Genomic DNA, 27,061 nt, shown 5'->3' with positions numbered 1-27,061 from the left:
GAACCCCCAACATCTTGGCTCTTTGTATCACTAATAATTTCTTTTGTTCTGGATTTTAATTTTCTTAAAGTTTCAAAATCAGATCATTTTAAATATTTATAACTGTTTCAAGAGTCCATTCTTAACAAAAATGGATAACTTATACACTTAATATCTTGGAATTGGAAAATGTGATGTTGTTTCAGAAGATCTATGGCCCTCAAAGAGTTTTCATTTTGGTCTCATCATCTGTGAATTAACTAGACTGTAAATGTGTTGTATCTCCATGGAAATGTGTATAAAGATGATATTTGTAATATTAAATGAATGCAAAAATGCAAGTGAATCATGCTTTAAAGTACATTAAATAAAAAGCCCCAGAACCATTAGTGATAGTCTGGAGGAAGTATAATTGCATTAAAGCCCCTATAAATTAATTTAATTATGGGCTCCAATCCCTCATTAGTAATTTGCATTTTTCCTCACACTAGTTTTAGATGCTTTGGAAGTAGTTCTAAAAGTTATTATATTGCCTTTACATGAATGTGGATATTTTGTTTTTATGATAAAAACAAATGTTTTATCAAACTGAAATAAGAATATGTGACTATACTTCTGTCTTAACTCTGCGAAAAATTGAAATTAAGCTGGCAAACAAAAGTTAAAACATGAATGAGCTGCATTAATAGGCTTATTCTAAAGCAAACTTTCAAAATGTCTGCTTTACTAGAAGTAGTATAGCAAGATGGCACAGAACAGACTCTCCAGATAATGCATACTTTAATAAATGCCAAACTGTAGTATCAGAAATGAGGATCTTTTCCATCAAACATATTGTCTGTTCAAAATGAACATCTAGGCCATTTGTCCTGGTGTTCATTGCTACTCCCCATCCTTACCGTGTCACTGAAAAACCATTTGTTTTGACTCTGAAGCAAATTACTTGCATAGAACCAAAAATTTTAAAGGTAGAAAAATTTAAAAGGTACAAACTTAAAAGAAAAAATACAGACCATCTATTTTTCTCTTTAGTCTAGTTTGTATCCTTGTATCTTTTTTCATCCTTTGCACACATAAATATATATTACACATATTTGTATAAATAAATAATGTCACACACATATGGTATTACTATTTTTGATGCTTAGGGTTCTGTCAGCATAGAAATGGTACTGGTAGAACACTCTTTACAGAAGTGGACTGGTGTGAACAGGGTATGGGATGGCAATAATGGATTGTGCAGCACCCCTCAAACTATATAGGTGGTAAGTTTACAATTTCTAGACTTGCAGGACCAAGAAGAAAAAAGGGTTCCTGGAATGTACAGAGAAAACTTTGTTCAGAAAATGGCTAATAGATGCCTTTACAGGGAAATAACCAAATGATCAACAGTAAAACATAGGAAGAGGGCTAAGTACATGAATGTCCCTATCTTACTCTCCTCTTGCCAACACATTTCCTACCTAGGCTTCCATTGGCCGAATCCACAGCACAAGGGAGCCTATTGATACATCAATATAGATGAGCCTCTAGGCAGGGAGCAGGGTGAAGAATGGTGGAGAATGATGGATATGAAAGCACCTAATTCATGCATATGTGTACACACACACACACACACACATACCCTCACACACATTTTTCAGACAATCAGAATATGCTCAACATGTATCCATTTATGCAGTTTACTTTTATATAATGATGTTGAATAATACATATTAGTGAACATAGGTCAACTGTATCTTTTTATTGGTTGCATGGTACTCTTATTTTTATTCAAAAGTGTATTTCGTTAGCCTCCATTGCATGGGAACAAGCTGCCATTTTGGACACTTGTACTCCATCTCTCAGTGCCTGGGATTCTGTCCTGCCTCCACTTCTGATCCAGCTTCTTGCTAGTTTGCCTGGGCAGCAGCAGGTGATAGCCCAAGTATGTGGGTCCAGGCCACCACATGGCAACCTGGATTGAGTTCCTTGTTCCTGGCTTCCTGTTCTTATATTGAATAAAATTCATTGTTCCCTTAGCTTGTTTTGTTAACTGTAGGGTAAAGCCTCCATTTCTTTATCCTTTCTTTCCTGTGGCTTGGCATTTCAGTGGTTTTTCATTTTTTGCTGACATGGATGAAACATTTTATTTTAAAGGTAAGTGGTAAATTGATTGATGGACTCAAGCTCTTCTGGGTCATCACCTTCAAAGACAACCTCAGCATCTCAGAATCTGTTACCTTAGTTTATATTTCATCTTGAATTTTTAAAACTGTTCTGAAGTTGAAATTAGCTGTACTTTTACAGTACATTATCAAATACAGTAATTCATTCCCAGTATAACCTGGACAGATCTCCATGGAGACTTGGATCAATACACTATATTATAAACCTAGAAACATTTCTCTTGGTTTGGGTTGTTTCAACCACTTAAGCTATTTGTTGGACTCTGTTGTTTCCACATCTGAATCAGTAGATTAGATGTTAGTTAACTGCATTCAAATTAGAAGCATTTGTAGGAGAGCCCTGGCTTTGGAAGAACCCTGGATCGAAGAACAATGGATGAGTGATACTACGCTTCAGAGGATTTCTGTGGAGAGCTTGATGAGTTGTAGGCCATGGGGTCACTGGGTTTGTCAGGCTGTTGAGTGAATGTCATTGCTGTGAATGGGTCCTCTGAACTGTGTTAGTGCCAGGCAGTCTGTCACAATGCCAGGAGAGGGCGATCATCTCAGTGAGAGTTATGAGGTCAGGAGTGATACTGCTTGTTGTTTTAAGTTTGACTGCTCTGTGGAGACAAGCAGATGGTAGTCTCTGAAGCAGCAGTAAACAGCAGTCTAAAATTTCCTCATCATTCGTTCTAGGGGGGCACTCTTCCCTCAAACACTTGTTGAGTCCTTAGTGCACCAGGAATACTACTATAAGCCTGGATGATACATTGAGACTTGACAGAATCTTTGTACTTGCAAACAGGGTAACAACCCTGATGAACTGAGAATATGTTAGATGGTGAAAAGTGTTAAGGAGGTAAGATCAGGCAAGGGAGAGGGCTGTGCAGGGTCTGGGAGAAACTGAAATGTTCAGCAGGTTGTCTGTGGGGTGCGCAACTGAGGAAGTGGATATGAATAAATACCTGAAGCCATTGGATATTGTGGTGAAGAACATTCCAGAAGATGGAAACTATACAACCCAAGTTCTGAGGAGAGGAAGCCAGTGTGATGGAAGAGGGAGAGGAACTGAGGTCAGCCAGGGAACAGGGCCCAAGTCAGGCTTGACCTCTAGCTCTAGACCTTGTCTCTGAGTGACATAACAAGCCAGGACAGGATCTGGAGATAGTGGTGACAGGATCTGACTTATTTTTCCCAACGTGATTTGAGTAAGTCCATCCTGGGTGGCCGGTTGTGAAGGGCAGAGCAGAGGGACCAGCTAGAGAGCTGTTGCGGACTAAGAGGTGTAGCTAGAGAGCTGTTGCGGACTAAGAGGTGTAGCGATGACAGTGAGCCAAGGTCATAGTGAGACAAGTGAGACAAGGTTGAGTGTATATATATATATATATATAGGGCCCAGGTCCAGTAGTGATTTTGCCCTGCAAGGGGACATTTGACAATATCTGGAGGTATTTCTGGTTGTCACATCTTGGGGCTGCTACTGGCATCTGTTGAGTAGAAGCCAGGGATACTAAACATCCTAAAATGCACAGGACCCCGTCCCCCAAACAAGGAATTAGCAGGACCCCAAATGACAGTGGTGTCTGGTTGATAAAAGCTGATTTAAGGGAAATCCATCTGAATTTAATGATGTGGGGTGGGAGAGAAAGACTTGAGAAGGAACTGACTTTGCCCACAGCAGCTGGCAGAGTGGAGTTACCATCATTTGCAATCCGATGACAGTGAAAGGGCCACTGTGGAGGGAATGCAGTGTCAGGAGTGCAGTGCTGGATGTGCACATTCATGCTAAATAATGCTAATTTATGGGTAAGTGCTGACCAGGAAGCTGGATAGGTAGGGTCCCATTTTAAGAGAAAAAAATTATGCTACAGATAGAACTTCTGAAGCCATTAGCAAAGAGGCAGAATTGAATGTGTAACTTTAGAAATGAACAGATGAACTTGAAATGGGTGTTCTCAATATGTACAGCATAAAATTCTAATGTACTTCCTTATACAAGTGAAATGACATTAAAAATGTTTTGGGTAAATACATATTATGTAAACTGTAGCATTTTAACAATTTTAAAGTATAAAATTCCACAATATTTAGTGATTCACAATGTGGTGAAACAATTATAATTATCTAGTTTCAGAACAATTTCATCATCACAAATTGTATTTTGCAAGTAGGCTTATAAAATGGAAAACAAATTTTGTTTTGGATAATAAGATCAGAAAGAAAAAAACCCTCTGTATTTGTTTCTTTTTGTCAGGTCTGTTTAACAGCTTTATGTCATCACCAGAGATGACTGTAGTACTGGAGAAAGAGCTAAAGCCTCATATGTAGGCAGACCCACATTCAAATCCTGAGTGTCCAAAGGAAAGAAGGTCATTCAACCTCTCTGAGCATTATTTATCCATCTGAGAGTGAGAATAATGTTCACATTTCCTGACTGTTTAGACGATTAAGAAAATATTTTGAAACCCCTAAAGTGTGGTGACTAATCATTTAACAGCTATTATTTCTATAATTTTATAATGATTTCATGTTTGAAATACATTTATGTCATATAATTTTGTATATACTTTTCTTCTTTAGACACACACAAATGAGGGGAGATTGACAGCTCTATGTACTTTTTAAATAAATGGTCCTAAGTTAGATATGTGCTGGACTCTTGGCAAGTTTTAATTTCAGTAGCTTCTGTCCAGTGCATAAAAAGAATCAGAATAATGATGTATGGTTCAGGAACTAAACTGGAATCAGTCTCTTTTTTTGTTAAGAGTTATTTATTTATTTGAAAGACAGAATTACAGAGAGGCAGAGGCAGAGAGACAGAAATCTTCCATCTGCTGGTTCACCCCTCAGACGACTTCAACAGTCAGAGCTGTGCCGATCCAAAGCCAGGAGCCAGGAGCTTCCTCTGGGTCTCCCATGTAGGTGCAAGAACCCAAAGACTTGGGCCATCTTATACTGCTTTCCCAGGCCATAGCAGAGAGCTGTGGAAGTGGAGGAGCCGAGACTTGAACCTGTGCCCATATGGGATGCTGGCACTGAAGGCAACAGCTTTACCTACTACACCACAGCACCAGACCCAAGGAATCAGTCTTTTACGTAGGAAAAGAGGTTATAAAAATGACGTTGCAGGGGCTGATGTTGTGATGCATTGGGTAAAGCTGATGTTTTAAGCTTATGTCCCATATCAGAACCCTGATTCTAGTCCTGACTGCTCTGTTTCTGATCCAGTTGCCTGCTAATGTGCCTGGGAAGGCAGTGGATGATAGCTCAATGACTTTGGCTCTTGCCACCCATGTGGGAAGCCAGGTAGAGCTCCTGACCCCTGGCTTTGGCTTGGCCCAGCCCTGGCTGATGTGAATGTTAGGGGAGTGAAGCAAAAGATGGAAGATCTGTTTGTCTCTCTCTCTCTCTCTCTGTCTCTCTCTCTCTCTCAAAACATAAGTATTTTTAAAGATAAAATGACCCGCTCTTTTTTCATTTCTGTTGGCATGGTATATCTTTTTCCAGCCTTTCACTTTCAGTCTGTATGCATCTTTGTTGGAAAGATGTGTTTCTTGTAAGCAGCAAATAGGTGGGTTTTGTTCCTTAAGCCAGTCAGCCAATCATTGTCTTTTAATTGGACAGTTCAGGCCATTAATTTTCAATGTGTCTAGTGATAAGTGGTAACTTTGCTTGCCATTTGCCAAATATAAATTCTAATATATGCTTTGAATTCCCTGTGATCTTTTGCTGTGAGGTTTCCTTCCTTTACCTTTTTTCACATTGATGGCCGTGTTTCTGTGTTTCTGTGTGCAACACATCTTTAAGCATCTTTTGCAGGGCTGGACGAGTGGTGACAAATTACCCAGATTACCTAATTACCTAACTTACTCTGCTTTTTCCCTTAAGGCACTAAAAGAGAACTCCATGAGGACAGGGGATGTAGTAGTTTTCTTCACCAATACCATTGCTATTCATCTCTGAAAAAGAGGTGGGATTCATTTTCATAAAAGAGAATAGGTGCATGTAGTTAAAAACTTGAATATGACTCCAGTTGCTCTGATGAGATATTATAGTTTTTTCCCATCTCCCAGCTGTTTGAAGGCAGCTGGTTTTAATTCTTTTTGCAATTTGTTCTGATCCTTACCAACATAAGTTTAAATAATATGCTCATTATTGCTATTTCTTGATTTAGAAATATAAGCTATACCTATTGATTTTCTGTTATGTTAGTTGATAATTTATCTCTTTATCTACCCTTCTGTTGTAACCCTTCAGAATAGTTAAATCAATATGTAGTCTTTTTGTAAAAAAATTATTTATTTTTGTTTTATTTAAAATGGAAGGGAAGGAAGGAAGAGATCTCTTTTCTCCGAATTTCCACAACAACCAGAGCTGGGCCAGACCAAAGCAGTGGGCTTGGAATTCAGGCTGGGTCTCCCATATAAGCGGTAGTGGCTCAGGTACATTAACAGTCTCCTGCTGCCTCCCAGGATGCACATTAGCAGGAAGCTGACTGGGAAGCTGGGCCAGGACTTCAACCTAGGCACTCCAATGTGTGATGCAAGCATCCCAGGTGGGTCCTAACTTCTGAGCTAAGCACCTCCAACCTGCCTCATTCTTTTCTGCATAGATAGATATTACTCTCTGCTGAGTCAAGCAGTGTGCTATGCTTTTGCACACTTTCTTGCTTAGCTTCCTATTTTACACAGAAATGACTAGTTGCCTAAGTTTTTTCTTTTGCTTGATCTACTTTGAGACTACCACATTTCTCCAAATGTTCCATGTGATATGACACATGTAGTCATTTTTTGAAGCAAGCTCAGTTCTAAACACCCCCTCATAATTCACTGGAATGTGTATTTTCCCAGTTCTCTGGTTCAGTCTGCTAGTTCAGGTCGGGCTGTGGCACTTGCGTCACCTGTGGAACATCCCTTCCCTTTGTTCGCCCTCATCTTGGATCCCTCATTCCCTGTTGTTCTCTTCCTTGCCTCTATTGCCGTTATTTCCCACAATGGCCAATGTAGAATGTATTGAAAGTGATTTTTCAACTCTTTTAATTTTTGAATGGGTCTTTTTGCTTTTTACATACTGATGGATAGCTTGGGTATGAAATTCAAGGTTAAAAAGCATTTTTCTTTTAGAATTTGGAAGTCTTTATTGTGTTACAGCCTCCAGTTGTTGGTACTGAGAAATTTGATATCATTCTGGTCTCACCTCTTTGCTTGTTTTCTTCTTTCTAGAATTTTCCTTTTATCCATGAAGTTCTCAGAATTTCAGGATTATATCATTTGAGGTGATTCCTTTTCCTGTTCTACACATTTTAGTGAAATATTTCAGTTGGGAGACTCCTGTCCTATAATTCTGAGATTTGTTATAGCATTTCCTCCATGTATTTATATTCCTTCTGAAACTCTTCATACAGATATTTGGTATTTCTAAATTACCTTAATTTTTTTTAGATACTTCTCTTGTTATTATTTTGTTTGTATTTTATTTTAATTTCTAAACTTCTTTCCACTTCATCTTCAAACTATCTTCTTGAATTTTATTTTAAATTTCAGCTGCCATAATTTTACTTCTGTGATCTTTTTACTTATTCCATGATTTCTAAGGGATGTAATCTAATTATAGATGTTTTACCTTTTTCATTTGGAGAATAGGAAAGTTAGGTTAATTTTCCCTTTCACTCTCTGTACCACATAGGCTGCTTCTAGATCATTTTTCCTGTTTTATTTATTTGATGATGGTCTCTTATATGGGGAGATTTCTTCCATGCTTATTGATTATTAGTTATCATTTTGTGTCTCACATTATTAGTAGTAAGGCACTAAAACTGAGTGTTCTGTGCACCTGACTCCTGTTCGCCTCCACTGTTGGGATTTTTGCATGGTAAGCTAGCATTGCTACTGTTAAATGGGCTCCTCAAAAATCTATGTCTATCAATACCTAAAGGGCTGTACTTTTCATGCTGTAGTCTAAGCAGCTATAACAAAGATGCCCCCAAATACAGTGATTTCAAAAGTCAAAGTTATTACACATCTCATGTAGAAAAACTGGCCTGCATCTCTGTTCCATGTGTTCTTTCAGCTGTACATCTTTTTTTCTTTTTAATATTTTATCTATTTATTTGAGACGAAGAGTTACAGAGAGAGAGAGAGACAGAGAGAAAAGTCTTCCATCTGCTGGTTCACTCTCAAGATGGCTGCAACAGCTGAAGATGAGCAGATCCAAAGTCAGGACCCAGGTGTTTCTTCCAGGTCTGCCACACAGGTGCAGGGGCCCAAGCACTTGGACCTTCACCCACTACCCTCCCATACCATAGCAGAGACCTGGATCAGAAGAGGAGCAGCTGGGACAGGAACCGGTGTCCATAGGAATTCTAGCACCGCAGTCCGAAGCTTTGGCCCACTATGCCGCAGCATTGGCCCTAGAGTTGTATCTTTTTGGATCTTATGGAAGATCACAATTCTTCTCTGCCCATCCAAGCTGGGTCACAGGTATTTCCATGTTTTTATTGCTGAAGAGAGCATTGAGGTGAAGTCTAAAGCAAGAAATTTTTAACAAATGACACAGAAATTCTATACATTTTTCAGCTCTTTTTTTTAAAGCTTTTATTTAATGAATATAAATTTCCAAAGTACAGAATATGGATTACAATGGCTTCCCCCCCATAACGTCCCTCCCACCCGCAACCCTCCCCTTTCCCACTCCCTCTCCCCTTCCATTCACATCAAGATTCATTTTCAATTCTCTTTATATACAGAAGATCAGTTTAGCATACATTAAGTAAAGATTTCAACAGTTTGCTCCCACACAGAAACACAAAGTGAAAAATACTGTTTGAGTACTAGTTATAGCATTAAATCTCAATGTACAGCACACTAAGGATAGAGATCCTACATGAGGAGTAAGTGCACAGTGACTCCTGTTGTTGACTTAACAAATTGCCACTCTTGTTTATGGCCTCAGTAATCACCCTAGGCTCTTGTCATGAGCTGCCAAGGCTATGGAAGCCCCCTGAGTTCACCAACTCTGATCATATTTAGACAAGGCCATGGTCAAAGTGGAAGTTCTCTCCTCCCTTCAGAGAAAGGTACCTCCTTCTTTATTTCTATTTAAAAATTCACTCCAAAATAATGGCCTAATTTATTAATAGTAATTAATTTTGTTCACATATTGAGGAAGTGATTGGGTGCACCTGTGTGTTCTCACTCAGGATCTCTTATACCATTGCAGTCGGATGGTGGCAGGTGCTTTGGTCACCTGGAAAACTTCTTCACTCACATGTCTGTCACCTGGATGATGAAGACTCCAGCAGTTAGGGTTGGAACAGCAGGGGATCTTCAGATGTCTCTTGCTGTTTCTATGGTCTATCTACATGATCTGCATGCATTGAGATTTTGGGGTAGCCATTACCCTCCCATGGTGGTTGAGGACTCTTAGGGCATGCTTCCACGGAGGTCCAGGCTGGAATTTCATGGTCAGTTACAACCTAGCCTGGGAATTCGGCCTGGCTGTGTCTGCTGCACTTCGTTGGTTACTAGAGTCTCTGAAGAGGAAGCCCAGATTCCATCTCTTGGTGGGAGTAGTGACAGAAAATTTGCAGATATATTTTAAAACTACCACGATCCATCATTTCTGTTCATATTCCATCATTGAGGAAGATGGTCACTCTTGGTCACGGAAGGTGGGAGATGTCATCTGTATTTGGGCAGCCATGAAAGCAGGGGTTGTAGATATATTCATGATAAACAGTGTTCATTGTAGGGGCTATGCATTGTATCTTGAACAAACCCTTTCTCTACTGCCCGTGTGGAACTACTGAGCAGAGGGCAGGAGGAGTTGGGATAGAGGTAACCCAACACTCAAACTTTCCACTTAATTGCTCTTTTAGATAGGATTTCTCATCCTTGATTTCCATGGTGTCTGCTCTTCTCAACAATGTCCTTCAAGGGAGTTGAATTTTCCTTACTTATTTCTTTCAGAGATTAAAGAAGGGATAGGAAAGGATCTGTAGGTAATTAATTCCATTTATGGAATTTGCTTCTTCCTCCTGTCTCCGGTGCCAAACCTTGCCAGAGTTCTGCAAGTATAAACTGATTTCTTGTTGTTGACACCATATCCTGCAATAGTCACCCATTTTTTTGCTTCCTTTACCTTGAAAAATTGTGAGCTCCTCTGACCCCAAAGTCACTGCTTTCCATGCTCAACTTTTATCTTGATATGTTTGACTCTGGTTACATGTTTTTATATATATATATATATATATATATATACACATACAGAGTGGACAGTGAGAGAGAGAGACAGAGAGAAAGGTCTTCCTTTACCATTGGTTCACCCTCCAATGGCCGCCGTGGCCAGCGCGCCGCGCTGATCCAATGGCAGGAGCCAGGTACTTCTCCTGGTCTCCCATGGGGTGCAGGGCCCCAGCACTTGAGCCATCCTCCACTGCACTCCCTGGCCACAGCACAGAGCTGGCCTGGAAGAGAGGCAACCGGGACAGAATCCGGCACCCCGACCGGGAATAGAACTCCGTGTGCCGGCGCCGTAAGGCAGAGGATTAGCCTAGTGAGCCGAGGCGCCGGCTCTGGTTACATCTTATACTGCCTTCATTGTCATTTCAGCAGAGTATTGGGAGGGCATGAAAATATATGCACATCATGTCTCTCAAATTAATACAAAGTCTCCTCATTTATATTTTATCACTTTTACCATAGCCACAGGCTGTTTATTATGGAATAGAAAGTGTGCTGAACTAGGTTAATTTTTTGGTGATTGACCAAGTTATTCTCTTTGAGCATTGATACAAAATCTATCTGTAATTAAATTAAGTGGCCAGCATCAGAATCAGCCCTAAAGGCACTCGGATCTGGCTGAAAAGCCCATGAGAGTATTTCAGGCATGGAAAGCCAAGACACTCTGGCAAAAAGATCTCTGTGAGTGAGATCCCAGTGGAAAGAACAGGTCTTCAAAGAGGGAGGTGCCTTTCTCTGAAGGGAGGAGAGAACCTCCACTTTGACTATGACCTTGTCTAAACAAGATAAGAGTCGGAGAACTCAAGGGGCTTCCATAGCCTTGGAAACTCATGACTGGTGCATAGGGAGATTACTGATGCCATAAACAGGAGTGTCAATTTGTTAAGTCAACAACAGGAGTCACTGTGCACTTACTCCTCATGTAGGATCTCTGTCCTTAATGTGCTGTACACTGAGGCTTAATGCTATAACGAGTACTCAAACAGTATATTTCACTTTGTGTTTCTATGGGGGAGCAAACGATTGAAATCTTTACTTAATGTACACTAAACTGATCTTCTGTAAAAAAAAAAAAATTATCAATTCCCAACTTGACTCTCACTGGGATTAAACATGACAATAGGTCTGATCTGATTTCATCATCATTTAAAAAAAATCATCTATTATTTTTCACTTTATGTTTCTGTGTGGGAGCAAACTGTTGAAATCCTTACTTAAGGTATACTAAGCTGATCTTCTGTATATTAAGATAATCGAAAATGAATCTTGATGTGAATGGAAGGGGAGAGGGAGTGGGAAAGGGGAGGGTTGTGGGTGGGAGGGACGGTATGGGGGGGGGAAGCCATTGTAACCCATGAGTCGTACTTTGGAAATTTATATTCATTAAATAAAAGATAAAAAAAAAATTAAGTGGCCAGCAAACTTTGTCCAAGTTGAAATATTTTAAGGAAACCAAATGCAAATGTTTATTGAGGGTGTTTGAGGGGTTGACTTGTACCATTGGACTCATGATTGACATGGGAAGGATTTCTGCTTGCAAGTCAGATTATCAGTGGACAAAGATCTTGATAGCACCTGGAAATAGTTCTAACTTTTTCTTTCTTGGTAGAATTTTTGTGTTTAACTTGAATTTGAATATAATTAACTAGGAAACATAGTTTTTCTATGCAAAAAATATAAAAGTCAAAGTTCAAAACAAGTAAGATCTACCAAAGTGGGATTGAAGCATGGATTAAAGATTACTGACAGTTTTATGAATTCATAAAGCAACCTTAAAAGGTTACTTTGGAAATCTCTTCATAGCAATGACTGTAAGTGTATAAAGTGCAGTCTGTCCGGATTGGAATCAGATTGCATAGAATAACAGGCTTGTTGAGGGTTCCTTATGCATGTACCCTGTCTTTGCGATTCCCTGCTTTGATGGTTCAACAAAGTTCTCAGAACCTTATAGTGACGAGTGACATCTGTGCTACAGACATTAGTGCTGCAGTTGAAATCTGAGAAATCATTCAAGAGGTGGCACATTTAACACTTGTATTTACTACTTTCTTTTAAAAATATGTACTCTTAAAGCTTATTATCATTAGTTAGCAAAGGTAGGAGCATGAATTAACCATCTTATTTTTTGTTTCTCTCTTTGGAGTTACTATGGAACCAAATTGTGGATCTTACAGGGAATTTGTGATAACTGTCATTTTCTCCCATTCATTACTACTCCCTCTCCCCAACCAAAAGTGTAAAATAAAAAGCCATTGTGGATTGAGTGCGCGTTTCGTGCAGTGGTTAAGATGCTGCTTGGGATTTTGAGCATCCTGTGAGGAGGTGATGGTCCAGATACTTGGATCCCTGCCAGTGAAGTGAAGGCTAGATTGAGTTTCACTCATTCCCAGTTGTGCCAACATTTGGAGAGTGAACCAGTAGATGAGATATTCTCTGTCACTGTCTCTCTCTCTTCCTCCTTTCCTCCCTCCACCAATCTTTCCTTCTCCCTCTATTTTCCTCCCCCCACCCCTTTTCCTCCAACTCTGTCACTCTGTGTTTCAAATACATGTAATTTTTAAAGTAGAAAAACCACTGTTCCTCAAGAGTATAGACAAGGGCTATAAACAATAATCAAATCTCAAAATGTCAATTTTGCTAGTAAACATTACATTATTTTTAACTCTGTCTATTAGTTAAAAACTTTTTTGTGAAAACAGTTTTATCTCATCAGTGTTGGACATCATTCACAGATATATTTCACTAGAAAAGTAACAAAATAAATGTTAAGAATAACAAGGATTTTTTTGTGAATTTTCCCTCTGGGTTAATATTTTTAATTGAATGCAGCTGCTTAAAAATTTTATTGCTAAGTGTACAGTGTTAAAAAGGACTGCCAAGTCATTGTTTCTCATAGTGTCCATTTCACTTCTGCAGGTTTCCTTTTTGGTGCTCGGTTAGTTGTCACCGATCAGGGAGAACATATGTTATTTGTCCCTTTGGGACAGGCTTATTTCACTCAGCATGATGTTTTTCAGATTCCTCCATTTTATTGCAAATGACTGGATTTCATTTTTTTTTACTTCTGTATAGTATTCTATAGAGTACATGTCCCATAATTTCTTTATCCAGTCTTCTGTTGATGGGCATTTAGGTTAATTCCATGTCTTAGCTATAATGAATTGAACTGCAATAAACATTGAGGTGCACCTCATATATAAGGCGCAGCTCTTTTATTTGCCAATTTAATTAAGTCCAAGAAGTGGGATGGCTGGGTCATGTGGTAGGGCTATATTCAGGTTTCTGAGGAGTCTCCAAACTGAATTCCACAGTGACTTTACCAGTTTGCATTCCCACCAACAGTGGATTAGTGTGCCTTTTACATTTTTTAAAGATTTATTTAGTTATTTGAAAGTCAGAGTTACACAGAGAAAGAAGGAAAGGCAGAGAGAGAGAGGTCTCCCATCCACTGGTTCACTCCAAAATTGGCCGCAACGGCCGGAGCTGTGCCGATCTGAAGCTAGGAGCCAGGAGCTTCTTCCACGTCTCCCACATGAGTATAGGGGCCCAAAAATTTGGGCCATCTTCTACTGCTTTCTCAGGCTATAGCAGAGAGCTGGATCAGAAGTGGAGCAGCTGGGACTCGAACCGGTGCCCATATAGCATGCCAGCACTGCAGACAGTGGTTTTAGCCACTATGCCGCAGTGCCCAGGACTGCTACATTTTCAATCTTTTTAAGACAGTACTTTTGAGACTTTTAGGTGCATATGTACAGAACTTTTATGCTATTTTCAGGTACTGAAACCTGGAAATAATAAAGGGGCTTACTCTGCACCCTAGGCAGGGTATGGACACTAAAGTCAGATTGGGTTCCAAGCCAAACTGTGTGTGACCTTGAGTACATTGCTTAACTTCGTGCCTTTACCTTCTCATCAATCATATGGAAATGAGAAAAACTATAAATTTGTTCATATCCTGTAGTTGACATTCAAACTAAATTTTCTCAGAGTAAATACTCTGCATTCAGAATCATTTGAAGGACTTCAATGATGCTGCTTTGTATTATTGGGTTTGCATTTAGATGAGTACAAAGAACTGACTCCTTCCATCTTCAGACTTAAATTAGGAATAGCAGGAGTATAAGTGGCTCTTGTATATGTGGTAAGAAGTTCACAAAAGTATTATATTGCAGCATCTTGTCATTTGTTTATCTTACATGGGCCTCACAACAGCCTTGGGACGTTGTAGGAAGAATAAAGATCTTACTTTATCTTCCTATGGGAGAAACTCAGTTTGAATGACATAGATACTATGTGATAGAACTAAAACTAGACCAGTGGCCTTTATTTGAAATTTCATGGTGAAAAGGTCTTAGGTTTTCCCTCTTTGAAACTTTCAACTTAGAACTGATAATGATGTTGCCATTCACACAGAGTCTCATGTACCCCAAACATCGTTACATTTTATATTTCCTTAGATTTCATATTAATTGGCTACCATTTTGGCTGACTGATGATCCAGATGAACAGATATTTTATGCCAGATGAAGGTTTCTTTTTTGCAGTGTTCCACACTGTTGCAACACTAGTAATTACTAGAATGATAGATGAGCTATTTTTGAATTTTATTCAAGCATAATTTTTATAACAAATTTATACAATTATAATATATAATTCAGTTTTATTAGACCATTTGCCAAATTATGCAGCCAACACCACAATCTAATTTTAGTTCACTTTCATCATACTCAGTAAAATCCTGCATGCCCTTAATACCTGTACCTGCCCCCAGCCTGTTAGCCCCTACTAACCTGTTTCCATATATGGCCTATCTGGATATTTAATATACATAGAAATATTCAGTATTATTAGATTTTTTGTGATTGGCTTCTTTTACTTCACATAGTGTTTTTAAGTTTCATGCATATCTTGGTAGATTCATGCTTTGTTCCTTTGTATTGTTGGGTTGTATTCTTTCTTGTGGATACAACTCATTTTAAAAATCATTCACAAGTTGATGGACATTTACATTGTTTCTACTTTTTCAAAAAAGTTTATTTTACATATTTGAAGGGCAGAAAGAGAGAGAGGGCGAGTGCGCACGCGCGCGAGAGATCTTCCATTTACTGGGTCACTCCCTGAATGTCCAGAACAGCTGGAGCTGGGAGCTGCCAAAGCCAGGAGCCTGAAACTCCATCTAGGTCTTCCACATGGGTATCATGAACCCAAGTACTTGGGCCACCTTCTGCTTCACTGCCAGACACATTAGCAAGGGGCTGGATGAGAAAGAGAGCAGTCACAACTTTATCTGTTGCTCTAGTATGGGATACTGGTGTCATAAGTGGCAGGTTAACCTGTTATACCAGAATGCTAGCCCCTGTTTGTACCTTTTAGATATGGATAAGTCTGTTGCAAATGTAGTGTGTAATTCCTGATATAGACACATGAAAGGACTGCAATAAGCTCATGAAAAATTAAATTAAAAGAAAAGTTTGTTTTGGTGCAAAAATATTGAGACTCATGAATAGTAATATCCTTTTTTTATTAAATTTTCAAAGATTCCTTGTGCTTTTTCACTTGTCTTATGAGTGGAAATATTGTATCTTATGGCTAATATGTGTTTAATTTTTTAGAACTAGAAACTTTTTAAAACACTGTTTGTGATTGTACATTCCTATCATCAGTATATAAGGGTTTCTCTACAAATTCTCTCTGTTACTGCCTTTTTATGGTAATCCTCTTAGTGGGTGTGAAATAGTATCTCATTGTGGTTTAGATTTTCATTTTACTAATGACCAATGAGGTTATCTTTCCAATTATTAATTAGTCATTTTGTAGGCCATATCTATGCAAGTCTTGCTCTATTTTTTCTTTATTTTTTAGTTTGTGAAGAACTAGTAATACTTATACATTTTATGGTACATAGCACAATATTTATTTATTTATTTAAAAGATTTTATTTCTTTATTTGATAGAGAGAGTTACAGACAGTGAGAGGTACAGAGAGAAAGGTCTTCCCCTCGCTGGTTCACTCCCCAAATGGCTGCAACGGCTGGAGCTGTGCCAATCCGAAGCCAGAAGCCAGGTGCTTCTTCCTGGTCTCCCACGTGGGTGCAGGGGCCCAAGGACTTGGACCATCTTCTACTGTTTTCCCAGGCCACAGCAGAGAGCTGGATTGGAAGAGGAGCACCCGGGACTAGAACTGGCGCCCATATGGGATGCTAACGATGCAGGCGGAGGGTTAACTTACTGTGCCATGGTGCCAGCCCCATAGTACAATATCTAAACACACGGATACAGTATAAACTTGTAAGAACAGGCATCCAATATTTTACCTGCTTAAATTGGATTATTTACCTTCTTAATGTGTTTGAATTTTTTTTTGTTCTCTATATAAGTCCTATATTGGATGTGAGGATTGCAAACATTTTCACTGAGTATGTAGGTTGCCATTTCAGTGTTTAGTATGTCTCTTGAAGTGCAATTTTACATTCTGATGAGGTCCAAATACCAATTTTTAAATTTTTGAATTGTCCCTTATTTAAGATATTTTTGTTTTATTTAAGATTTTCTCTTGTGTTTTCTCCTACAATTTTAGCTTTTATATGAAGGTTTGCAATCTATTGTCAATTACCTTTTTTTGTAGTACATATAAGGGTCTGAAGTTTATAATTTTGCATGTGAACATCTAATTTTACCAGTATAATTTATTGAAAAAAGTATTTCCTCATTGAATTGCCTTGCCGTCATTGTTGAATATCACTTGATGATAAATATAAAGGTTTATTTCTGAATTGTCAGTGATACTCCATTGATCTATCTTATGCTTTATGCTATATTGTATTGATAACTGGAGGAGTTTTATAAGAAGTTTTGAATCTGGAAACTTTAAAATCTTCTTTGTCCTTTTATTTCATAATTGTCTTATATTTACATTTAAATTTTAAGATAAATTTGTCAATTTCTATATTAAAAGCTTGAGAAATTTTGATAGGGCTTGTGTTGAATTTATAGAGAAACTTAGAGAGAATTACTATCCTAACAGTATTAGGCCTCCCAAACTATTAACATAGACTATCTATGCATTTCATTAATTTATCCAAGCACTGTTTTATCATTTTTGATGTGTAATTTTTATACATTTTGTTAAATTTAGCCATAAGTATTTTAGTTATTTTGAGGGGGGTTGTTTTAATTTTATTTAAGATTGTTTACCGCTGGTAAAAAGAAATACAATAGATGTTTAAAATAATGTATAGGGCTTCTATCTTGCCATGACTGGTCACTGAGTTTATTATTTAGTGATTAAGATTCTTTGTGATAAAAAATTGATAATGAGGGCCAGTGCTGTAGCGTAGCAGGTAAAGCCACTGACTGCAGTGCTGGCATCCCTTATGGGCACTTTTTGAGTCCAGGCTGCTTCACTTCCGATTGAGCTCTCTGCTATGGCCTGAGAAATCAGTGGAAAATGGCCCAAGTGCTTGGGTGCCTACACCCACGTGGGAGGCCTGGATGAAGTTCCTGGCTCTTGCCTTTGGATCGATGTAGCTCTGGCCATTGCAGCCATCTAGGGAGTGAATCACTGGATGGAAGATCACTCTCTCTCTCTCTTTCTGCCTCTGCCTCTGCCTCTCTGTAACTCTGCCATTAAAATAAATAAATAAATGTTCAAAAAAAATAAAATAAAATTGATGATGGGATGGGTATTGTGGCATGGTAGATTAAGCTGCCACTTGGGACCTGCACATACCATATTGGAGTGCCTGGGATCAAGTTCCATTTCTGCTTCTGGTCCAGCTTCCTGCTAATGCACAAGCTGGGAGGCAGTGGTGATGGCTCAACTATGTGGGTCCCTGCCACCCAGCTGGGAGACCTGATTAAATTTCCAGCTCCTGGCTTTGGCCTGGCCCGGACCTCTCTGTCATAGGCATTTTGGGAAAAACCAGCATACTGATACTTTTTCTCTCTTTCTCTCTATCTCTCTGTGTTTCAAAAAAATAAAAAAAAATAAATTTTTAAAATAATGATGCTATTTGGGAGCTGTATGGAATTTTCTGGACTTTCTGGATACTAAATGTAGGAGTAAAACTTGCAGTACTTTCTCCCTAATTATGTCTAAGGCCACTCCTAGACCCTTATGATGGGAAGTCTTCTTTCGAGTAAATTAACCAATAAAACAAATATAACTTAAAGTACCAACCAACTAAGTTAAGAAAAATATGCTAATTTAAATGATTGGCTGTTAAGTGACAATAGGATCTGGTCAGTATCTTTTTACCTGTGTTGTTGAGAATACCAATAAGAAAGAAGGTCTGTGTTGTTTCTGTTTCTTGAAAGCTCTGTGTCGTGATTGATCCTAAAGGTTACTAATAGGGTCTAAAATTCTAGTCCCTTGGGACTTAAGTGTCTTATTTTGTTTTGACATTTGTTTGCATTGTGTATTACCTTAGGTGTTGGGTAACTATTATTTATCTTTCACTTACATGATGCATGATAAATGCTTATTGCATTTTCCCCCCTTTGTTTATATAAAGGGAACAGATTCCATGTACTTCATATATACAGTTTTAAGAACATAATAATTCCTTATCTCATTTCCTTGGTCCTTTCCTTCCTTTCTTACTTTTGTTTTACTTTTTTTTTAATTTATTTTTAATTTTTTTTTTAAAATTTTTGACAGGCAGAGTAGACAGTGAGAGAGAGAGAGACAGAGAGAAAGGTCTTCCTTTTGCCGTTGGTTCACCCTCCAATGGCCGCCGCGGCCGGTGTGCTGCAGCCAGCGCATCGCGCTGATCCGAAGCCGGGAGCCAGGTGCTTCTCCTGGTCTCCCATGGGGTGCAGGGCCCAAGCACTTGGCCATCCTCCACTGCACTCCCTGGCCACAGCAGAGAGCTGGCCTGGAAGAGGGGCAACTGGGACAGAATCCGGTGCCCCAACCGGGACTAGAACCCGGTGTGCTGGCGCCGCAAGGCGGAGGATTAGCCTAATGAGCCACGGTGCAGGCCTTGTTTTACTTTTTGTGATAACATACTCTCAGTTTACTTTTAATGACCAGCTTAATCCTCAGTTAAATAAAGAATTCAGTAAGTGGTAAGAAAAAATAACCACTGTTCCTCAAGAGTCAGTGTGATTTTCAAACTGTATTTTCACACAGTAACTTTTTTTCTGTGAAGACAACATTTATAAGGATTTATATAAGATTGATAGGTCATCCACACATTTTTTTATGCTGTAACTTTCACATATGAGAGAAAACATATAGAATTTATCTTTCCGTGTCTTGTGTATTTCTCTTAGCATAATGATCTCCAATTCCATTATTTTGCTGCAAATGTCAGGATTTAGTTTTTTGATGGCTGAGTAATAACCCATTTTGTGTATACCACATTTTTTTTTGTTTTGTTTTAAAGGCTTATTTATTCATTTGGAAGGCAGACTTACATAGAGGGGAGTGTGCAGAGAGAGAGAGATCTTCCATCCGCAGGTTCACTCCCCAAATGGCTGCAAAGGCTGGAGCTGGGTTGATCTGAAGCCAGGAGCCGGGAGAATCTTCGGTCTCACACTCCTTGGGTGCAGGGGTCCAAGGAGTTGGGCCATCTTCCACTGCTTCCCCAGGTGTATTAGCAGGGGCCTGGATTGAAAGTGGAGCAACTGGGACTCAAAGCAGCACCATATGGGATGCTGACATCGCAGGAGGTAGCTTCACCTGCCATGACACAATGCTGGCCCCACCACATTTTCTTTGTCCAATTTGTCAGTTGATGGACATCTATGCTAATTCCATATTATTGTTATTATGAATCCACCTACAGTAAACATGGGAGTGCAGGTATCTCTTTCATATGCCGACTTTATTTCCTTCAATGGTGTTTCCAGAAGTGGGATAGCTGCATCTTAGGGTAGATCTGTTCTTAGTTTTTTGAGTAATCTCCATACTGTTTCCCATATTGACTGTACTAATTTTGTATTCCCACCAATAGTGTTAGGGCTCCCTTTTCTCCATAATCTCAACAGGATTTGTTATTTTCTGACTTTTTTTTAACTTTTATTTAATGAATATAAATTTCCAAAGTACAGCTTATGGATTACAATGGCTCCCCCCCCCCCCATAACTTCCCTCCCACCCGCAACCCTCCCCTTTCCCTCTCCCTCCCCCCTTCCATTCACATGAGGATTCATTTTCAATTCTCTTTATATACAGAAGATCAATTAAGCATATATTAAGTAAAGATTTCAACCGTTTGCACCCACACAGAAACACAAAGTGAAAAGTACTGTTTGAGTACTAATTATAGCATTAAATCACAATGTACAGCACATTAAGGACAGAGATCCTACATGAGGAGTAAGTGTACAGTGACTCCTGTTGTTGACTTAACAAATTGACACTCTTATTTATGGAATCAGTAATCACCCTAGGCTCTTGTCATGAGTCGCCAAGGCTATGGAAGCCTTTTGAGTTCACCAACTCTGATCATATTTAGATAAAGTCATAGTCAAAGTAGAAGTTCTCTCCTCCCTTCAGAGAAAGGTACCTCCTTCTTTGATGACCTGTTCTTTCCACTGGCATCTCACTTGCAGAGATCTTTCATTTAGATAATTTCTTTTTTTTTTTTCCAGAGTGTCTTTGCTTTCCATGCCTGAAATATTCTCATGGGCTTTTCAGCCAGATCCACGTGACTTTTTAATAATAGCTATTATAACTAGAGTGAGATGATACCTTATTGTGGTTTTTATTTGCATTTCCCTGATGCTAATGATATTTTTTCCCATGTGTTTCTTGGCCATTTGTATTTCTCCTTTTGAAAGATGTCTATTTAGGCCGGCGCTGCGGCTCACTAGGCTAATCCTCCGCCTTGCAGCGCCGGCACACCAGGTTCTAGTCCCGGTCGGGGCGCTGCATTCTGTCCCGGTTGCCCCTCTTCCAGGCCAGCTCTCTGCTGTGGCCAGGGAGTGCAGTGGAGGATGGCCAAATCCTTGCGCCCTGCACCCCATGGGAGACCAGGATAAGTACCTGGCTCCTGCCATCGGATCAGCGTGGTGCGCTGGCCGCGGCGGCCATTGGAGGGTGAACCAGAGGCAAAAGGAAGACCTTTCTCTCTGTCTCTCTCTCTCACTGTCCACTTTGGCTGTCAAAAAAATAAATTAATTAATTAATTAAAAAAAAAGAAAGATGTCTATTTAGATCCTTTGGCCATTTCTCAAGTGGATTGTTTATTTTGTTGTTGAATTTATTGGGCTTCTTATATTTTCTGGATATTCTTTATCAAATGCATACTTTGTAAATATTTTCTTCTATTCTTTTAGTTGTATCTCTCACCCTCTATATAATATTTTATTTATCTTTATGAAAAGCAGAGTTACAAAGTGGGAGGAGGAGTTTGGGGAGGTTGGAGGGAGGGACAGAGAGAAAGAGAGAGAGAGAGAGAGAGAGAGCTAGCTCCCATTTCTTTAATCACTCCCCAAATGCCTGTAATAGCCATATCTGGTCCAAGCCAAAGCCAGGAGCCTGGACCTCCCTCTAGTCTCCCACATGGGTGCAGGTGTCCAAGGACTTGGGTCGTCTTGTGCTCTTTTCCCAGGTGGATAAACAGGGAGCTAGATTTGAAACAGAGCAGCCAGGACATGAACTGGCACCCATTTGGGATGCTGGTGTTTTAAGTGGTGGCTTAACCTGCTGAGGCACGTTGCTCACCCCTTCTTGGTTGTCTCTTTACTCTGTTGATTGCTGCCTTTGCTGTAGAGAAACTTCATAGTTTGATGTAATACCATTTGTCTGTTTTTGCTCTTATTGTCTGTTCTTTTGGTGTCCTATCCAGAAATTGGCATAGGCAGTGTCTTGGAGTGTTTCCTCTGTTTTCTAGTAGTACTTTCATAGTTTTAGTTCTTGGTTTAGATCCTCCATCCCCTTTGAATTGATTTTTGTGTAGGGTTTAAGATAGAGGTCTTGTTTCAAATTTCTCTGTGTGGAAATATGATTTTTCCAACATCATTTGTTGAAGAGACTGTCTGTTCTCCAGGAAATGTTTTTAGCACATTTGTCAAAATTGGTTGTAGATGTATGGATGTATTTCTGGGATTTCTACCTGGTTCTATTGGTATGCCTATCTGTTTTTATGCTGGTACCATGCTGTTTGATTGTAATAGTCCTGTCCTTGAAATATAATAGTCTTTGAAATCTGGTATTGTGATGCCTCTGTCTTTGTTTGCTATTGGTGGTTCTGCCTTTTATTTTTTTAATTCTGTGGAGAATGTCTTTGGTATTTTGATGAGAATTGCACTGAATCTGTAAATTGCTTTGGGTAGTGTGGACATTTTGATAATATTAGTTCTTGCAATCCATGAACATAGGAGGTCTTTTCATTTGTTTTTCTCATAGACTCTTATGTCAGGAATTACAAACAGATTTTAGGATTCAATCCTTAAATAATTTAAACAAAGTTCTATAGTTGATAACAAGTGGATGAAATGCCAGTGGATACTTATATGGCAGCTTTGGTAGTCCAACTTCCTACTCATAGTGTGTCTTGTATGTCTAGTCATGAAAAATCACTTTTCAAATTAGAATATAATAAAAACTTTCCTGCTCTGAACACTAAGCTGTACTCCCTGTGCGATTAGTGGTTTCATTTCTTTCTCAGCAGTTGGGTAATGATTATGGCTCCAGATGCAGTGAGAGTGATAAAGAGATTGATTAATTTCACTTGAAAGGCCACATGTTCAAAGAGAATCCAGTTGGAATGCCATGAACGGGGATCTGACATCTTTACAGCCAAGAGTTGCATCCTTACGTCGTGTCTGACTGAGGCTGAGAGTAGAATTTCTAAACCAGTGTTAGTGAGCCACTTGTTCTGTGCAACTCTGGGTCTTGCCCAGGGCTAATGTACACATGGTTGAGTGTGTGTGTGTGTGTGTGTGTGTTTGCTGCCTTTCTCTTTGTAATAATCTATTTGTGACAACTCGAAAAGTTCCTTTAACTCCTTTACCCTAGGAATGCCTGTCAGTTGTATACTGTTATGGATCACCAGCCCCAGGGTTGTATGTAAAACATGTATTAACATAGACTTCCCTGCACACATGCTCTCACATGTACATACAGAGCAGACATCCGTACCACACAACACAGCCTTTCTATGTTTTACTTTAAAAACATTTTCAATATATGATAGTGTGATCATACAAAGAAAGCTGCTATTATGTTTTGTAAAAGATAAAAAGATGTTTTCTTTATCTTATGCTTTATCAGCTTACATTGATTTGGTATTTAATATTTCCAAGGAAATTTTTAAATCATAAATATATCTTTTATGTACCTTTTCCTTTCATGTTCAAGGATTATGTAACCTTTGGAATACATGTTTTATGAGAATTCTCAAATGATCAAAATTTCCTTTTAAAAGAAAATATGAATATCCTTAAAAATAATATGAATATCCTTAAAAATAATGGGCCCACATTCTGATGAAAGCAAGAAAATGATGCACTGCTGTGATCTTAGCAGGGAGCTTGACTGCAATGAGTGTTACTCTGGAACCTATGAGTGAGTGGGTGATGTATGTTCCTAAATAAATAAAACAGGGGCACCATCCATTTGGAAGTGTCTATTATGTAGAAATCTCTATTGTGAGTCTTGAGGTGAGGAGATTGCATAAGTGCATGGTACTTAAAAAATAATCATCATAACCTCTCATTCCTTGGGGTTTCTCACTGTTTTAAAAGAAAAGTGAACTTTTCACCTGAAAGGCATTATGTTCTTTTTTCCTGTATTTATATTCTTTTTTTTAAGACTATTTATTTATTTCTTTGATATGTAGAGTTACAGACAGAGAGAGGAAGAGACGGAGAGAAAGATCTTCTATCCGCTGGTTCATTACCCAGATGGCCACAATGGCAGAAGCTGTGCCAGTCCAAAGCCAGGACAGGAGCTTCTTCCAGGTCTCCGAAGTGGGTACCAAAACCAAAGACTTGAACCACCTTCCACTGCTTTCCCAGGCCATAAACAGAGAACTGGATGGGAAGAGGAGCAGCCAGAACATGAGCTGGTGCCACAGGCAGAGGCTTATCCTACTATATCACAACACCAGCCCCCTGCCTTATTCTTAAGTCTTCAGATTCTATTCATGCAGTAAATAATTCTTGGGCACATGCTCTGTGTCAGGTGGTGTGTTACAGAGCAGGAGCTGCCACTTCCTCATCCATGTGTAGAATAAGTAAGTCATGGGCCATGAAGACCCAGATTGAAAAAGTACCAAGAAGGATTTCCCTGTAAACTGTATTCTTGTAAGACATTTGTCATCTTAGGAATATGCCTGTCTTTAGTATTTCTAATATTTTTAAGCTCTAGAATATGATCTAGAAAGCCTAAGTGCTTCCTAATACTTAAATTCTGAGGTAGACACTAAGACTGCTAAAGGATGGTACTGAAATGATGGGGACAGGGAATTTTAAAAACAAGTTCATGGATATTGAAAAATTTTTTCTTAGGTTAAATTTTTAAAACTTGTTGGGGGAAGTGACTTTAGTTCTTTAATTCCTTTTGATATTTTGAAGAATTTCCATTAGAGTGATCTTTGACAAAGAGAGATTCCCTCAGAGAGTTTTATTTATAACACTCAAGAAAGGAGCTATGTATTCTCACCAGGAGTTTTATAAACCACAGATAGTTTTAAAAAAACGTTTAAAATGTTTCATATTCAGTTTTAAAGTCAGTGATGCATTTAAAGGGTAGGCTTTGCTATCTCTTGCTAATCTTTCTTAGACTGATTTGTTTGCCCTTGATTGATGTAGAAATAAACGAGCCAGCTTTCAGAGATGGATGATTTAATTATTACAGAATCTGAGGCCCAAAATCAGGTTAGAAGGGATGTTGAAATGGTGTTTAGAATGAATTGGCCAACAGATGTAGAGTTTACAACACTGACACCTGATACCCCCATGCTGCTTTCAAATAGTGCATTTCCCTGTAGGCCTTCAACTAGAAATGTCAAAGGGTTGAATTTAATGGTACCACTTAATCTGGGGAGAGTACACTTAAGTTGCATAATGGAAACTCTGGAACCATTGAAGAGCTTAGAGAGTGGAGGAAAGGACAAATGCAGGATGTATCGAGTTTAAAGGGTGGCTAGGCAACATGCTTTAGGGTGAGTAAATTAGCAGGGTGAACCCTGATGTCAGTACTGACAAGAGGATTGTCCGAAAAAATTGTGATTTCTTAGTAGTTTTAAGGATTATTGCAATTGTTTGGATCATTTTGAAACATGTATTTATGTCAGTGGCCTCATCGAATGTTCGAGACCCCAAGATCAGCAAACTAAGTCTCCTCGTTAACTGAGAAGCAACGTGAGGGTCAGTGATTTATCTTGGAGCAATGGCGACAGACCTGGGACAAGTGCTCGCTGAGTGCCTCTTCCCCTCCTCAGTTTAAGTGCAGTTAATTTTCTCCTTCTACATGGGCGCCAGAGTAGATGGTGAACTTTCAGTGCACACACTCCACTTTTTACTATCCAAACAGTGAGGTGGCCATTAGCAATGAGAGCTAAAATCAGTAATTCGGATGGGAGGTCTCAGTCAAGAGAAAATACATGGGAAAACATATAGCAGAGATGCCTGCCCTTTCACTGGACAAAGTAGATCCATGTGAGAGCCAGGAGCAGAGTTGGCAGCTCTACAAGCTGGTGAGAAGTGGCCGCTTGGATATGTTTGCATGAGAAGACACTTTATTTAAAACCAATGGCTGACATTACAAGTTAATGCAGTGTACAGGGATTCTGAAATTGGATGGAACTGACTGGAGTCCAGCTTTGTCCTTATTAGTTGTGGGTTTGAGCCAGTTGAACATCGTTTTCAAGCCTCGCTGTTCTATTTCCTCCCATGTCTTGCTTCCTCCCATGTACTTGGTAAACATGAATGCAGCATTTATTATAGCTTTGTAATGATATATAAAGTAGGGTTATTGAAAGCTACCCCAGAAGGTATTGTTGTTGATGTTGGTTGGTAAATATGAATTTGGAAAACATATTAAAACACTTAACATGGTACTTGGCATTCATGAAGTGTTCCAGAGGAGCACTGCTGAATTGCTGGTATAGGAAAACCAAATTTCTGGCTGAGGAAAACAAGGGAGGTGACAAAGAATCTGGCATGAAATGAGCAAAAACATGGATACAACATGGTTTTGAAGGTAGTCATTCCCTGATTTTAGGAGGTAATTTTTTATCTTTGTTTACATATTTGTGATCAGAATATTTTCATCAATAAAAAGAATAAAGCATTAAAGTACATTTCTGTTACATAATGTTACACAGTTGGAGGATGGACAGGATAGAGATCTTTCACCTCCCCTGTCTTCTATCCTGGATGACAGGGCATTAGGAGGGCTCGTGTCCCCCAACCCCACCCCCACCACAAGGACCACTGACGCTGAGTTGTACATTGGAAGGAGCCCATCCTCCAGCTCATATCACAGGCCAGGAGAGCTAGGCTGGTGTTTTCAGGGAGGTTGGGAATACTTGCTAAGAAAACCTTGTACTCCTTAGAGATAAGTAAGGTGTATTGCTTCTTGGCCTTTTGGCTAAGATCAAGTATAGTATCTGTTCTTATCTGTTTAGAAATAAGTAAGGTGTAAAGTTTTCCTGGGCTCACTGCTCAGTGAGTAGGACCACCACCTTACACCAGGATCACTTTTTGGGTCTCCACATAGATGGCAGAAGGAAT

At 39.1% G+C, this 27,061-nt stretch overlaps 1 protein-coding gene and 1 pseudogene across 7 annotated transcripts in view; both read left to right on the top strand.

Annotated features, from left to right (window-relative positions):
• The window catches only part of THSD7B (thrombospondin type 1 domain containing 7B), a 985,451-nt gene that overhangs the window by 150,544 nt on the left and 807,846 nt on the right, over positions 1-27,061 (top strand). The gene's annotated exons all lie outside the window — the stretch shown is intronic.
• LOC127491939 (U2 spliceosomal RNA) lies at positions 26,899-27,033 on the top strand (annotated as a pseudogene).

The sequence above is a fragment of the Oryctolagus cuniculus genome, chromosome 3 (genome assembly GCF_051225735.1).
Source record: "Oryctolagus cuniculus isolate XC-2025 breed Fujian yellow rabbit chromosome 3, ASM5122573v1, whole genome shotgun sequence".
NCBI lineage: Eukaryota > Metazoa > Chordata > Mammalia > Lagomorpha > Leporidae > Oryctolagus > Oryctolagus cuniculus.
The sequence above is the reverse complement of the archived record's forward strand: the minus strand, read 5'-3'. Positions and strand labels throughout refer to the sequence as shown.